The sequence below is a fragment of the Acinonyx jubatus genome, chromosome B1 (assembly GCF_027475565.1).
Source record: "Acinonyx jubatus isolate Ajub_Pintada_27869175 chromosome B1, VMU_Ajub_asm_v1.0, whole genome shotgun sequence".
Lineage (NCBI taxonomy): Eukaryota > Metazoa > Chordata > Mammalia > Carnivora > Felidae > Acinonyx > Acinonyx jubatus.
In genome coordinates, this window is record NC_069382.1 from 73855415 (window position 1) to 73870963 (window position 15549).

The window sequence follows — 15549 nt, forward strand, 5'->3', positions numbered from 1 at the left end:
CTGTTCTTTTGCTCAAATGGTTGTGATCTTAGCCATGGGGTGGGCACAGAGAGGCTGGTCCTCAGCCCAGTGATTCCCTTTCCCTTCTAACCTGTTAGTGGTGTCTACACAGGTTCCTGTCCTCAGAAACGCCCTGCAGGCTCTCCTCTGATTGGGCCGCAGCTCCTCATGAGCCATCACTTGTCTCTACTTTTATCTCAAGCCTGCCTCTTCCTGTCCCTGACCTGTGGGACACTACAAGGAGGAGGGGTGGGGTGTCCTAGTGATGTGGAAACAACTTCATACATCCACTGGGCTGACGGTGACAACAGAATTTATGTAATCCATGAAAGCACAGAACTGGGTACTAAAACTGGATAAATCTTTTCTCTTTAGAAAGCAAATTCTCACCCACTGCTACCCGGATCATAACGCACAGGGGGCATTGCTCTTCACCTGGGTGTACCTGCCCCCCTAAAAATGGAGTGCCTGGCCGCCTCTGAGGTTTATGCAAACGCGGGCAGTATTTATGCATCAGAGTGATACATCAAAGATCAGAAGGTGTCTCCAGGCATGAGTTACAAGGCCTCTAAAAGCAATGACTCTTTTACAGGGTTTTAGATTGTGGTGATTTTCCGTAAATCCTGTCTGAGTCACACAATAGGCCAAGAGCGATTAACGTTAATTAAACAATCCCCATAAAAAGGTTGCTGTGCTGACACATTGATAACCTCTAAATGCACTAAGCCTGCTAACATTCTTGAGGGTGTTCCTTCAACAGCACCAGGAGCACTGGGCCGGCTGGGGCACTGTCCCAGGTGACTGCATGCATGAACATAATACCCCTCAGCTAGAGCGCACTCCTATGCTCGACTCCCTGGGGATAGAATTAAAAAGAGATTCCAGGGACCCCTGGGTGACTCAGTTGGTTAAGTGTCCAGCTCTTGATTTCAGCTCAGGTTATTATCTCACGGTTTGTGGGTTTGAGCCTTGCATCGGACTCTCTGCTGTCAGCACAGAGCCTGCTTCAGATTCTCTGTCCCCGCTCTCTCTCTGCCACTCCCCTGCTCTCTCTCTTTCTCTCAACACTAAATAAATAAACATTAAAAAAAAAAAAAAGGGACCTGAGGTGGAGTGGTCCGGGTTATAGCGAGAACCACCCAAACCATCCAGTGCATTTCAAGGGTGCTGGCCTTTCTACCCTGCTTTTCTAACCCCCCCCCCCCAGAAAGCTGCAAACAATGTAAAAAAAAGCATATTATGCAGACACCAAAATTAACCTCAAAATCATTGCAGATTCTGGAGACCTAATCCTCTATTGAAAGGAACAGAGGCAAAACCCAGCTTCTGAGAGAGCTGAGTCCAGGAAGACCTCTACTCCCAGGTCTTCTGTATTTTGCACCTGACTGGGAAAGGAACCACTGAGGGAAAGCCACAGCCCACCATGATGAGGGGCTTCAAGATGGGACTTTTTCAGGGATGGAAGGGTCAGGAACCAGAATGCAAGCTTCTCAGTGGAGCTGAGAACCCCTGTCCCTGGACACAGCCACACTGCTCTGTCTCTACACCATAAGGCACAAGGAATGAACTGGATGTAAAAGCTTGCATGTAGCCAAAAATGAGGGCTTGGGTGGGGAGGGGGTGCAATACAAACAGGAAGTGAGTGTGTGGAGTGAAGGAGCAGGAAGAATGAGTAGTGGGTACAACAGAGAATGAGCAAAGGCCAAACTTTTTTTTAATAGCCCAAGAAGCTTTGCTGGGAACTGACTGACTCTAGTGGTAACAACCAGGAGGAGCTTCCTCGAGGGGGGCAGCCACAGGAGAAAAGCACACCCGACAGGGCTGGGACAGAGAAGTTAGAGAAAATAGTATAGAGGACAGGAGAGAGAAGTTAGGAAGCTCTCAGGGCCCTTCTTTGGGAGCAGATGTGAGGTTTGTAGCAGCCCTATAAAACCGTAGGCCAACTAGTCATAAAATTATATTATGATATTATAATGATGTGGCTGAAGAAAGCATCAGTAACAATGTGTTGCCTGTGGACAGTTTCCATTTTAATTCGGTAATGATGTGATTGAAATTAGAAGTGTGCCATGAGGCCACAGAAAGTGTGTACTTTTCTTAAAGTAACCTCATAGCAATTTCCTGATCCAAAGTAAACTCAAGCATGAAAAAATTGGTCAAGGAAAAGGGGAATGTTCACTTGGGTGGGTAAGCTCTCAGAACGGGAAGTCAAGGGAGACAAGAGATGTGAGGGAGAGGCCCAGGGTGCCTCCTTCACACAGAGAGTTCTGGGGATTCCTCAGAGACAAATTCATCTGACCAAGAAATTTACCCTTGAGTCTTTGGCCTTTCCTTTTTCTTCTTTCTGACACCCTTTCTCTGGTTAACATTTTCAGCACGACTCAAGCCAAGTCAGCTATTTATAGAGCAAGAACAATTTTACCACAGGGTATGGTGTTTAATTTGAAGAGACGTCAAAGAGTGAGGGGCAGATGGCTGAGCAGGCAGTGCTTCTCAATGACCTTGATGGGGGCACCCAAGCCCACTGCCTCATCCTGAGTTTTGCAGATCCAGAAATGTCATCTGATGAATGAAATCTTGAACTGACCAAGCTTTAAGAGGAAAAGGATAAATTGATAAGGCAGGTAGGGTGCTTGCTTATTAATTTCTAATGGATCTAAGGTGTGGCTTGTGAAATGAGACTGGTTGCCAGCTCAGATGATTCTTTCTGGAAGGCTGTTCAATTCAGGAGACTCAATTATATTTCACAAGATCACTTAATTTGGAGGATCTCAAATCTTAAAGCTTGAAAGAAAAAGAAAGCAATTCTCAAAATACTCCTTCCTCAACCACACTGAAAGAAAGACTGATTCTTGTTTACCCCACTCTACTATCCCATAAATTTAGGAGACCATTCTCCTAATGTATCTTTCCATTAACTGGTTATTGTATCGGTTTCCTGTATCTTCCATCATAAGGTACCACAAACTTGCTGACTTAAAACAGAAATGTATTGTCTCAAAGCTTTGTAAGGAAGAAGTCAGAAGTCAAGGTGTTGACGGAACCATGCTTCCTCAAACCTGTAGGGCAATTCTTCCTTGCCTCCTGCTGGCTTCTCTCTGCTGGCTTTCTGGCAAACTCCAGCTTCCCTTGGCTTACAGCTGCATCACTCCAACCTTTGCCTCTGTCTTCACATAGTATTTTCCCTGTGTGTCTGTCTCTGTGTCTCTTCCCTTCAAGAATACCAGTTGTATTAGATTAGAAGCCCACCCTACTCCAGTACCTACAGCAACCCTAAAACCAAATAAGGTCACATTCTGAGGTACTGGGGATTAAGACTTCAACATATCTTTGGGGGGGGGGGGTGGTGGGGGGGACATAATTCAACCCATAGTAGTTATGCTCAAGTCTGGGTCAGTTAAGCATTTTGCATTAATTTAGCATCTGATGTTAGGTAACATGCAGGCAGGTGGTGAGGTAACTATGGGTAAGGTCAGTCCCTGCTCTTGAGGATCCTACAGTCTATTAGAGGAGGCATACATATGAGTAATTTACTTGGTTTTCACCCCATAGCCTGCAGGAAAAAGTTTAAAATATATTGATGCCCAGATTCTACCCCTGACCAATAAAACCAGAACCTCTGGAACGAGGTGCATCAGTGTTAGTATATTGTAACAGTTCCCCAGGTGTGATGGTAAATTTCATGTGTCAACTAGACTGGGCCACAGGGCACCTAGATATTTGGTCAAGCAATATGCTGGGCATTTTTGTGAGGGTGGGTCTCATCCAAGCAACTCAAGGCCTGAATAGAACAAAAAAGTCTGACCCTTCCTCAATTAAGAAGGAATTTTTTCTGTCTCACTGCCTTCATGCCAGGACATCATTTTTTCCCTACGTTTGAACTTGAACTGAAACATTGGCCCTTTCTGCATCTCCAGTCTCTGGTCTTCAAAATGGGCTACACCGTGGGCCCTCCTGGGTCTCCAGCTTGCTGACTGCAGATCTTGGGATTTATCAGCCTCCATAACCATGTACGTCAATTCCTAATTGTGTGTGTGTGTGTGTGTGTGTGTGTGTGTGTGTGTGTGTGTTATATAATATTATACATATTTTGGTTCTGATTCTCTGGGGAAGCCTGATATACCAAGTGATTCAAATATGCTATAGGAGTTAAGAACAACTGACCTATAAACCCCAGACAAGGAAATGATTAATTCTGCCTGGAGAGGTGACTTCATAAAAGCCATTATATTTCAGCTGGGCCAGAAAGAATGAGCAGTTTTTGCCTTGCCAAGCATATGGGGCCAGAGGAAAGAGTGTTAGTAAGGGGAGCAAAGGAGAGAGGGTGGGAAAACAGAAGGAGTAATTAGAGATGAATCTGCTGCAAATGCCACGGCTAAATAACACGGGGACTTGGTGAAAAGTTTTACACGAGGGAGTGATGTGCCCTTAATGTATCTTAGGAAGATAAATCTGAAAGCTGCGTAGAAAGACTGAAAGTGAGGGAGACCAATTAGACATTGTCATAAAAGCCTGTATTGACTGAATGTTTGTGTCGCCTCCAAATTCATATATTGAATCCCTAAACACCAATGTGGGGGTATTAGGAGGTGGCACCTTTGGGAGATGATTAAGTTTAGATGAGGGTAGAGCCCTGATGATGAGATTAGTATCCTTATAAAAAGAGGAAGAGATATCAGAGTTCCCTCTCTCTTTCTCTCTCTCTCACTCTCTTCCCACCAGGTGAGAGCACGGCAAGAAGGTGACCATCCACAAGCCAGGAGGAAGGCCCTCACCAAGAACCAAATTCGCTGCCACCATGATCTTGGACTTTCCACCCTCTAGAACTATGAGAAATCAATGTCTGTTATTTAAGTTTACAGTTACAGAAACCTAGGCTAACTAAGAGGAAGACCAAGCAAAAGATGGTGTCTTCCTGGACTAGGGAAAAACAGACAGGTGTGGGTGTGTGTGTATGTGTGTGTGTGTGTGTTTTGTTTTGTGTGTTTTTATGTTTTAGAGCTATAATCACCAGAATTTTGGTGTTTGAGCTTGGGAAATGAGGAGGAGACATCAAATGTAACTTCAAAGTTCCCAACTTAGGGTAGGAACTAAGAGAAGTGTGGTATTAAGATTGGGAGCACAAGAGAAGAAGATTTTGTGGAGGACATAATGAGCTCACTTCAGTTTGAGGTACCACAGGGCATTTGCATGGAAATGTTCAGTGAGCTGATAAAATTAGGTTTCCAGCCTTCAAAGAAAAAAAAAAAGATTGTGCTCTTTATACGTAAAAATTGGACAATAGTCAGAATGTAAGTGATAACAAGAATTCACGGGAGTGTGTAAGATGAGCTAGGAAGAATATGAAGAGGGCTAAAAACAGAAGCTAGAATAAGTATTTAAGGGACAATGAGGTGGAGAAAGTCTTTTCATCAAGTCATGCTAGTGACTCTTTGATCAGTAGTGACCTAGTAGAATTTGTCTAAAAATATAGCATACCTTCATTCTCTGAGGCCTGCTCATTGAAAACTGGTCTCTACCTTTTCAAGACCTTTTTTCTCTACGAAACAAGTATGGTTTCTCAACTTGTCACTGTTTTAAGAGAAAGCCCAGAACATTCACACAGCCTCTACAGTTAGTCAATATCAGGATCACACTTTCCTCACTGGTTTGGGATGGATGACTTCTAAGGTTCTCTGTGTCTCCAAGGGTCTCAGAATCTCTAGAAGGATTGCTAAAATGAATGCCCTGCCTCGTCTATCATGATAATTCATTATGCTAATGGCCCCAATGAGACTCTCCTCCTGATAAACACATGTCCTGGAATTCATGCGCTTGTATACTCCCCTCCCATTAAGTTTGGGCCTCGCCTGCGATTTGCTTCCATAAAGGCGCCTGGGTGACTTAGTTGGTTAAGTGTCCAACTCTTGATTTCAGCTCAGGTCATAATCTCGTGGTTCATGGGACTGAGTCCCGTGTCAGGCTCTGTGCTGACATGAAGCCTGCTTGGGATTCTCCCTCTCCTCTCCCTTTGCCTGCCCCTCTCTCTCTCTCTCTCTCTCTCAAAATGAATAAGTAAACATTTAAAAATGTGGCAGAAGTGATGGTGTGCCTGTTTCAGTTCTAAGCCTTAAGGAGTCATGGAAACTTCTACTTCTGCCTTCTTGGGAGCTCTGAGGTACTACTAAGATGTCCATCTTCCCCGCCCGCCCCCCAAAAAAAAGGTCCATCTTCTCTGCTGGAGAAGACATTTAGAAGAGGCAGGACCCTGAGCCCTCAAGAAGAGAAAAAGTCAGGAATAGAGAGAGAAAAAGAGAGAGAGAGACCAGCCATGCCAGCATCCCAGCTGAACCCAGCCCATAGGTGATAGCCAGCTAAATACAATTACAGGAGTGACCATTGGCAAGACTAACAAAAAACCACTCCATTGGGCTCAGCCCTAATTGCAGAATCATGACCAAATAAAGTGGCTGCTGTTTTAGGCCACTAAGTTTGTGGGATGGTTTGTTACATAGCAAGAGAGAGCCAAAAAGTAAATGATTCTGCAAAACAGAGGTTGGCAAGGGCTGTCTCATATGCCAAGGATCTTACCCTTTTCCTTATGAAGCTGATAAAAGCTAAAGTTGTTCATTTGTCCCAGCCAATAACTATTAATCATGCATTTTTATTCTATATTTTTGGTGCTTTGACATCTTGGGGCCTTGCTGACCCTGGAGAAACTGTCCCTCCCTGGGATAGCCAATTCCTAGAGCTAATAATACAGGGCTCCACATCTTTCATACACAAACCAACCAGTCCAGAGCTCATACCCCAACTACCTCCTTATCATGTTCTCACACTCTAGGCTGCCCTCCTCCTGCTATAATTACCAGTTCTGGGTACCAGACAACTAAAGAGCCCACTGAAATCATTCAAAGTAGCCAATTCTAAGCCTGCTTACCCTGCCTTGCCTTTCACAGAAATCACAGTAAAGGTTCTTGCCTAGGCTTTCCCCTGATCCTTCTGTCTCTTGACTAACCCTAGTATCTCCCTATATGCCCCCCACCCACATAGCATGGCAGGCCCTCCTCTTGGGGTCTGTGAGTATAACAAGCCATCTTTTCAATGGCAGTCATCTTCTAAGCTGTTAGCCTCACTATACCTAAATAATAATAAAACCTGTAAAATAAAGCAATAAGCTGTGAACTTAAATGGGTAGGCAAATCCCATGGACTGTGTGACTCTCACAGATGACTAAGATGGATGAGGCAGTGGGGCAGAGATGGTTAGGAAGGACCATCTTGTAACACTGTGCCACTAAAAATAATAGCTATCAGTTTTGAATGTTCCTCATCAATCTTTGGGATAACTCCAGAGGGTGGATTTATTGGCCCCATTATCCAGAAGTGAACATTAAGGCTTAGAATAAATAATATTCCACTAATAAGTAGATGAACCAGGCTTCCAACCCAGTTTTACTGGAATATAAAATCAGAACTCTTTTTTTTCTGATTTTTAACTTTTTTTTTGAGACAGAGAGAGACAGAGCATGAACGGGGGAGGGGCAGAGAGAGAGGGAGACACAGAATCCGAAGCAGGCTCCAGGCTCTGAGCCATCAGCCCAGAGCCCGACGCGGGGCTCGAACTCACGGACCGCGAGCTCGTGACCTGAGCTGAAGTCGGACACTTAACCGACTGAGCCACCCAGGCGCCCCAGAACTCTTCTTGTAAGCTGCCCAAACAACTTTTGCTAGGCTCGCCATAGTTTGCCAAGCCTTCCAATATGGCATACAATACCTTGGTAGGTTTTCCGTGATGAATTTTTTAACAAATGAGTTTTATCTTCTTTAATCAAACCCCTTTATGATTATAAAAGTAATGATTCTCATTGACAATTTGAAATACAAAGAAGAAATTTAAAATCACTCATACAAGCACTCAGACAAATATTATTAACATTTTGGTATATGCCCTTGTAGTCTTTTTTCCATACCTATATCATATATATTTTACAAAACTTAGATTAAACTATCTCTTATAATCTACTTTTTTAACCAAAAAAAGATATTGTGAGCATTTCATCATGCCATTAAATATTCCCCTAAGATAGGGATTTTAATGGCTAACTTTTGTTTCTTAGTTCATAAATACTGAAGCCATTTATTAATCTTCCATTGTTATCATGTGAATTATTCCTACTGTTTTACAACTAAAAGTGCTCTGATTCTGGGGATACCTAGAGGGAGAGATTAATAAATGCGTATGGAATGAATGAATAAATGAATTCTCCTATTGGGGGATTTTGAACAGGACATTCAGGGATTGGCCAGGGAAAAGATACCCAACAGGAGGCTCATTTATTAAGTCTTAGATCCCTCAACAACTCTGTGAGGCCAATATTACCATCACCTCCATTTTACAGGGGAGGAGACTGAGGCCAGGGAGGTGTGATCACCAGAGTGCTTAGAACTCTTCTTTTTTTCTCCACACCTAGATCCTCTGAGCCTGAATGCCCTGCAGTGTAGCATTCAACTCCCCATCAAGTGCTTCTGGGACAGGACATTCAGGCTAGGGTCCTAGGGTCAGCATGAGCCCTTTTTGGGTTCCATTCCAGTCTGTTCTACCCTCAAACAGGCCTGTCCCTTCCCCATGTCGTGGCAGGGTCACCTGTAGCAGAAAAAAAAAAGTGCTCTGATTAATATCCTCTTGTGTCCTTATACATAATTCTTTGTGAGCATATCTAATATCTTAGAATAAATTCCTAGATTTACAATCACTGAGTCCAAGAATATACACATTTTTAAGACTTTTGATACTTGTCAGATTTCCCTCCAAAAATGTTGCACTGATTCCCACCTACGCCAGAGTCCTTTGTTTTTAGGTTTGTTTTTTTTTAAGTTTATTTACTTTTGAGAGAGAGAGAGGCAGAGAGAGAGAGAGAGAGAGAGAGATTCCCAAGCAGGCTCTGGGCTGTCAGCACAGACCCTGACACGGGGCTTGAACTCATAAACCGTGAGATCATGACCTGAGCAGAAATCAAGAGTCACACGCTCAATTGACTGAGCCACCCAGGTGCCCCCAGAATCCTTTGTTTCTAACATAAAGTAACTCTCTACTAGGGACTGCTCTGTGTATGTATGTTTCTGTGTGCGTGTGTGCGTGTGCACATGTGACTCAACCACATCCACTGTCCTTTCCATGCTAAGTACAAGCAAAGTTTGGTCTTCAATTAGTACCTATAGTTGGTAAGCAGTGAGATTCTCTAGACTTAAACTCTTTATTCCAAAAGAGCAACACCATTTCTCAAAGGGACTTGCCAACCAAATAATGGAGTGACTATTGTTTTTTAGCCATGCAGAGCTATGACACGTGGCTACCTATATTGCTTAAATGACAGGTTTCTGTGCATCCCCCAAATATATTCAGATTGTGAAGAGCTTGTGTACAGTAAGTCACAGAGAGAAGGCCAGCAAGCCATGCATACGATCCCGGCAAAGGAAGGGTGGCTGGAAGAGGTGGCGTTTTATCTGTTTCTGGAGAACTAGAGGGAGGTGGAATCCCAGGATGCAAATGCTCAAATAGCTACTTACCTGGTGTGCTCTCAAGTGTCTCCCATACAGACTCACACTCCCAAGTGTCATCTCCCCCACCAGCCTTTTGTTGTATGCCCTAAATTCTAAGTAGTAACACCTTTGCTTTGAGCTGAAAGGTCCCTGTTAAGACACAAATAGATGAGCTGGAAGAGTCAACACCCTAAGCCACTAGCAACATTAACAACTGAGCTCAAATGAGCTTATCAAGTAGCTGGAGCCACCTCCGAAGACTCCAAGGAAATGAGACCAGAGTATGTGATATTACACAGAGGCCAAAGTCAGGGCAGGGTGGGTAGCAAAGACATGTCTTGGATGATCTGGGGACAGAAGGACGGTTCCAGCGCAAACGGGACAACATGGGGTGTTTCTGAGGGCACAGAGGTGAGAGGCTGCAAGGGATGTGTTTCGTGGGGTTCAGGCAATTCACCAGGCTTGTTGGACTGAAACCTGAGAGCCCCATTTCCTGCTGGTCTCTTAAACACGCTGGTTTGGAGCAAAAACCATGTTGCTTCTATTCCTGCCACCAGCATAACCTCCAGCAAACAAATTGCTTGCTGTACCTCTCACCTCCTCCTCCCCCAGGTGCATCCACAGTGAGTGTCTGAGGCGAGGCAGGCCCTGCAAAGACCTGGTCACATCCATTAACAAGGCACTGGTTATATCAATGGCAACCCTGAGGAGATTTCTCTGTGCTGAAGCAAGGCACTAAATATAATAGCCTCTTAACTGGCACATTGTTATCAGTATTATTATGGCTTTCTCTTCATGCCTGTCAGTGGATTATGGTAATTTTTTTTAGTCATGGGTTTTAATCAGAGTCAAAGTCTCTGAGTTACTGACAGCTCGGGAGAGCAGTCACTGCTCTAAGATTGACTTCACACTGTCACAAAATCATAACACCGGCAGAAAGATAGAGGCTCTCACAGGCCTCCTCCCGCTAATTAAAAACAAAGCAACTTTCCAAACAGCAGGCTCCTTTGCCAGGCTTCACAAAAAAGGCGTGGGGGGGGTGGGGAGCAGAGGGCACCTACTTCTCCCTCCCTCCCCCAAAGTTCAAAGCAAGAGACAAGGATCCTGGCAAAGGCAGTACTAGAGGCAGATATTGCAATTTAGCTAATGGTATCTACAGGAAGCTAGAAATCATCCATTTGACATGTTAAGGGACTTCAACAGCATCAGGCCTTGTTGGATTCTCCTGACCTTGTAGCACCTCCTCACAGACATTGTCCACATGTGACCACTCATTCGAATAAATGTGATAGAGCTGGGCAGATGGGTCACGGAAGCTATCCTCTCTGGAGGTTATGGAACAGAGGCAGTCATACGTCTGGCCTTGCTTTCCCGTCATCACGTGTAATGAAGTTTCCCTCCTGACCAAATGGGACCCCAGCTGCGAGGCATCTAGCAATTGACCAGGTGTTAGGCAGAGATCACTACATATTTTTCTTCTATCACCATGGAGAAGCCATAGCAGACCACAGTACGAACTTAAGACAAACCCTAGATAGTTTTCCATGTTGCCTCCAGGGTCCTTCTGCTTTTCTCCATCTGCAACACTTTTCTTCTCTCTAGAACCATCATCCTTAGAAACCCCATGACCAGCATAGGCCATTCTGGCGTCTAACTTAGGTTTGTCCTTTATGTCCATCCACACCTTTGTTTGCCTGGGGTCCTGTTGTCAAGTAGTTCTCACAGGGAAATGACCCGAATATGTCTGGCACGATAGACTGTTACACTGCAGTGATACACAAATCTAAAATCTCAGTGGTCAAAATAAGGGCTTCTTGTTCATGTTGCATAGCCATCCCAGGTTGCCAAGTGTCTATGCCTCAGAGCCATCCAGTAACCCAGGCCACCATCCTAGAAGTTGCAGTCATCAGGACACCTGGGTGGCTCAGTCAGTTAAGCATCTGACTCTTGATTTCGGCTCAGGTCATGATCCCATGGTTCATGAGTATGAGCCCCATGTCGGGTTCTGCCCCGACAGCGCAGAACCTGCTTGGGATTCTCTGTCTCCCTCTCTCTCTGCCCCTCCTCTGCTTGTGTGTGTGCTCTCACTCCCTCTCTCTCTCTTTCTCTCAGAGTAAATAAACATTAAAAAAAAAGAAGTTGCAGTCATCATCCCCAAGGGAAAGAAGGCTCTAGAATCTTCTCCTGGCAGTTGAAGGCACTGGCTTAGAAACGATAAGTAATTACTTCGACTCTCAAGTCATTGGCCAGAATTAGTCACATTGCTCCATCCGAAAAAAAAGAGGAAGTACAATCCTCTTTTGTGCATTGGAAGAACAGAAATATTTTGTGCATTGGAAGAACAGAATTGCATAAATGATTAGCACACCACTTAATTAATTTACACCAGGAAGAAAAATGAAGATTCAGAGAGTAAAGAATTACCCCTCCCAGTGGCATTCACTAGCACAATGAAGCTTATTATGTTCCATTCTCTGGTGCTGCACAGACATGGGCAGATGCTAGAAACAAGGGGAACCTCTCCCCAGTTCAGATCCTGCATTCGCTTTATTCACTCTCAGTTCTCCAAGTGGCTTGCCACCATGAATCCAAAATTACACAAATACGTGCTGAAGATGAAAAGGATACGATGAGTGTTTACCAGAGGGTACACTAAACGATGTACATGGCGGATGAGGGCATCAGAAGCCGAGCCAGGAATCTGAAAGGAACCATTGGAAGATGGAGACAGGCTGGGTGAGGATCATTGTTGCTGCTAGCTGCTAGCTTTCTGCATAAGGGGAGACAAAAAGGCCAACGTGACAATTATAACATCAATCTAACATGAAGCAATTAAGGCTTGGAGCAGAGTTTGAAGGAAAGAGACATTCGGTCTCAGAATTGGAGACTCCGGTGAAGGAACGCCAGACGTGATGAGATGATGGTGTGGGGAAGACGGAGACACTTGTTCTTGAATCCAGGAGAACTTCCGAGCTTTAGCAAGAACTCTGCAATGGTGGCAAGAAGCTGAGTTTCAGAAAATAGAAGGGCAGCAAACTCGTGTTCTTGTACCCTAGCAAATGCCACATATGTGCCCAGGGCAAAAACCAGCAAAGAAGTAAACCCCTAGTATGACCAATAATGCAGTCCTGAGACTCCATCTGAGCCTAAAGCAGGAGGGCGGAGGAATCTCAAAGATCGCTGTGCAGCTTGCACCAATTCCAGGGGAATAGGCCTGTGGGGTGATACCACATCCAGTCCCTCAGCAAATTCTATTGCCCTTACTTTCAAGATGTAACTTAAAGGGGACCACACTTTACCATCTCCACCTTCCTCCGAACAGTCTAATCTCCTGCCTGGATTTCTGCAGTTGCCTTCCCAACTGGTCTCCTGTTTAAAGCCTTATCTCCCAATTGTCTATTTTCTGTGAAGCAGCCAGAAGGAACCTCTTGAAATGTAACCATTTCTCTGCTCAGCGCTTTCCAATGGCTTCCCATTCCATGCAGAGGATCCTAAGGCCTTCCTTGACCTAGAAAGCCCTCTAGGATACCATCCTCTGAATCTCCTGGGACCTCTTCCCCCCCATCACCCCTTCCTCCAGCACTCAGCTTTGGTCACACTAGCATCACTGCTCCCTCTGCCAAGCCTCTGTCTCAGGGCATTTGCACAGGCTGTCCTCTCTGCCCGGAAGGCTCTTCCCTCGGAGATCTTCATTGGGCCTTGCTCTCAGACCTCCTTCAGATGCCACGACATCAGTAAGGTCTTTCTTACTGTTCCCAGCCCTGAAAGCCCAATCTCCTATCAACTATCTTTCCTTCACCAATTTTGTGTGAAATGGGTTGTCACAGGCAACATATTTTACATTTCACTTTTTGGTTCTAGTATAAGAGCCAAGAGGGCAGGAGGGTTTTTTGTTTGACTTGTTCACTGCTGTAACCCCAGCATCTAGAACAGGACTTGCCAGCAGTAGGAGCTCAATGCATACATGTTAACTGAATAGACTGCAATTGATCACAACCTAACCACCACACTGACTTAAAGATATATTCAAGGGACAGGCATTTCTTCTTCTTGAAATACCCTGTGAGGATTCAGGGCTGCCGCCTCCTCCTACCTGATGTCAGCTGCCATGGATACAGGTTTCTTAAAGGGGTCAAGGATGCGACATTAGCTTTTATGTCCTCCATAAAATTAACAACAAGGAAACCTTGAGTAACGGAGCTATAATTCTGTCTTGCAATTCTGATCCAACACAGAGTGTAAGAGATTGGCTCTTGAGGCTAAAAGCTGTTTCCAGAACCCTCAATGGAATTATACCTCTGTAATTCATTTACTGTTATTCATTTTATATGTTTATAGATAGAGCCAAAAAAAAAAAATCACACAGCCAGCAAAACCAAAGCAAAGAAGAAAAGATAACCTAGTGGTTTTCATTTTTAAATTACAATCATTATGTAAGATACAGTATTTTGCCACACTATAGCACTTCTAGGCTAAATAAGAAATATACTTAACAACAGGTAAACCTAATAAGATAGCTTTTTGAAAAAATGAATAGTACCTTGCTCTGTCTTCAGGGATGTTATTTTCAATGGCAATATCAATTCACAAAGAAAAGTCAAGAGAATAATTATGGCTTTTTAGCCAACAGGACTGATATACGTAAATAGGATCTGTGAAAGTGTTGGATAATATCCTTGAAAGGCTCTAAAGTTATTGTCCCACTCCAGCTATTTGCAATACACAACCAAAAACAATCCAATAAGCCTTCATCACTTATGTCCAAGTTTCTAATGAAACAAGCCTCATGAAAAATAAACTAGCATACAGATGGGCTTGGAGAGATCTGGCAGCATATCTACCTTTTATATTTATTTTATTTTATTTTAAAGCCATTGAGGGTAACCAAAGTGGTTTGTTAGAAAGGAACATTGCAGGGGAAATTGCATTTTCCACTCACCAGACACAACCTAGATAAAGGTACAACATAGACACTTTCTTCAGCCAATGAACTACCACTTCATTTGTGAAGGAACTGCAGGATGTAGCGGGTTTTCTTGGTGTGGATTTCTATCCACAGGACATTTGGCTGCCGCTTACAACCCATTGCATGTATAGGCTGCTGAACAGCCTCCAGATGGTGTGTATAAGGTTTTACAAATGTTTTTCTTGTTCCAATCAGACATGACCTTTCAAATATATAAAGCTGTACGCACAAAAACTGCCACAAGACTTCTAGAAAAATTGAGCAAGTTCAATTCACAAATATCTTTGAGCACCTACTACGTGTGAAACATCATTCTAGGTACTAAGGGATATAGTTGTGAACAAAACAGATTTTAAAGCCCTGACTTAATGAAGCTTCTATTCTGGGGGGGGGGGGGGTACACACACAGTGAACAAAATATGTAAATTATATATTTTTAAGGTGATAACTGCTATGTGCTATAGAGAAAAATCAAATGGGGAAAATAAGGTGGGGTGGGGGTGCAATTCTAAATAGAATTAAGGTGAGCTTTACCAAGAAGGAGACATCTAAGCAAATGAAGATGATGGATGCCAATATCTAGAAGAACCTTCCAAGCAGAGAAAACCACAAGTGCAAAGATCCTGAGGCGGAAACATGCCTGGCATGTGATTGGAGCAGAGTGAGCAACAGAAGAGCCGTGGATGAAGTCAGGGAGGTCATGGAGACTATATTCTGTAATGACTCAGGCTTTCCCCCCCAGACAGGACAACCATGGAGCAGGGTAGTAACATGATAGGACCGATGTCTTCAGAGCATCCATCTGGCTCTGTCCAGAATAGCTGTTGGGCTGGGAAGTAGGGAAGTGGATGGGAGGTGAGGGCAGAAGTGGAAGCAGGGGACGAGTTAAAAAGCCATAGCATTGCTGTCAGTATGAGAGGGAGGTTACCACCCTTGGACCAAGGTGGTAGCCACGTGGATGATACAACGTGTTTGGATCCTGGATATATTTTGAAGATACATAAAATAGGATGGGGACAACAGGATTGGGCCACTCCCAAAGATTTCGTATGGCCACTTTAA

At 44.1% G+C, this 15549-nt stretch overlaps 1 long non-coding RNA gene across 1 annotated transcript; it reads left to right on the forward strand.

Moving 5' to 3' along the window:
• The first annotated feature begins 2370 nt into the window (after window positions 1-2370).
• Window positions 2371-5908, forward strand: LOC128314438 (uncharacterized). Its single transcript, XR_008296073.1, has 3 exons — window positions 2371-2624; window positions 3856-4010; window positions 4723-5908. It is a non-coding gene; the product is annotated as an uncharacterized LOC128314438 (long non-coding RNA).
• Window positions 5909-15549: the final 9641 nt, after the last annotated feature.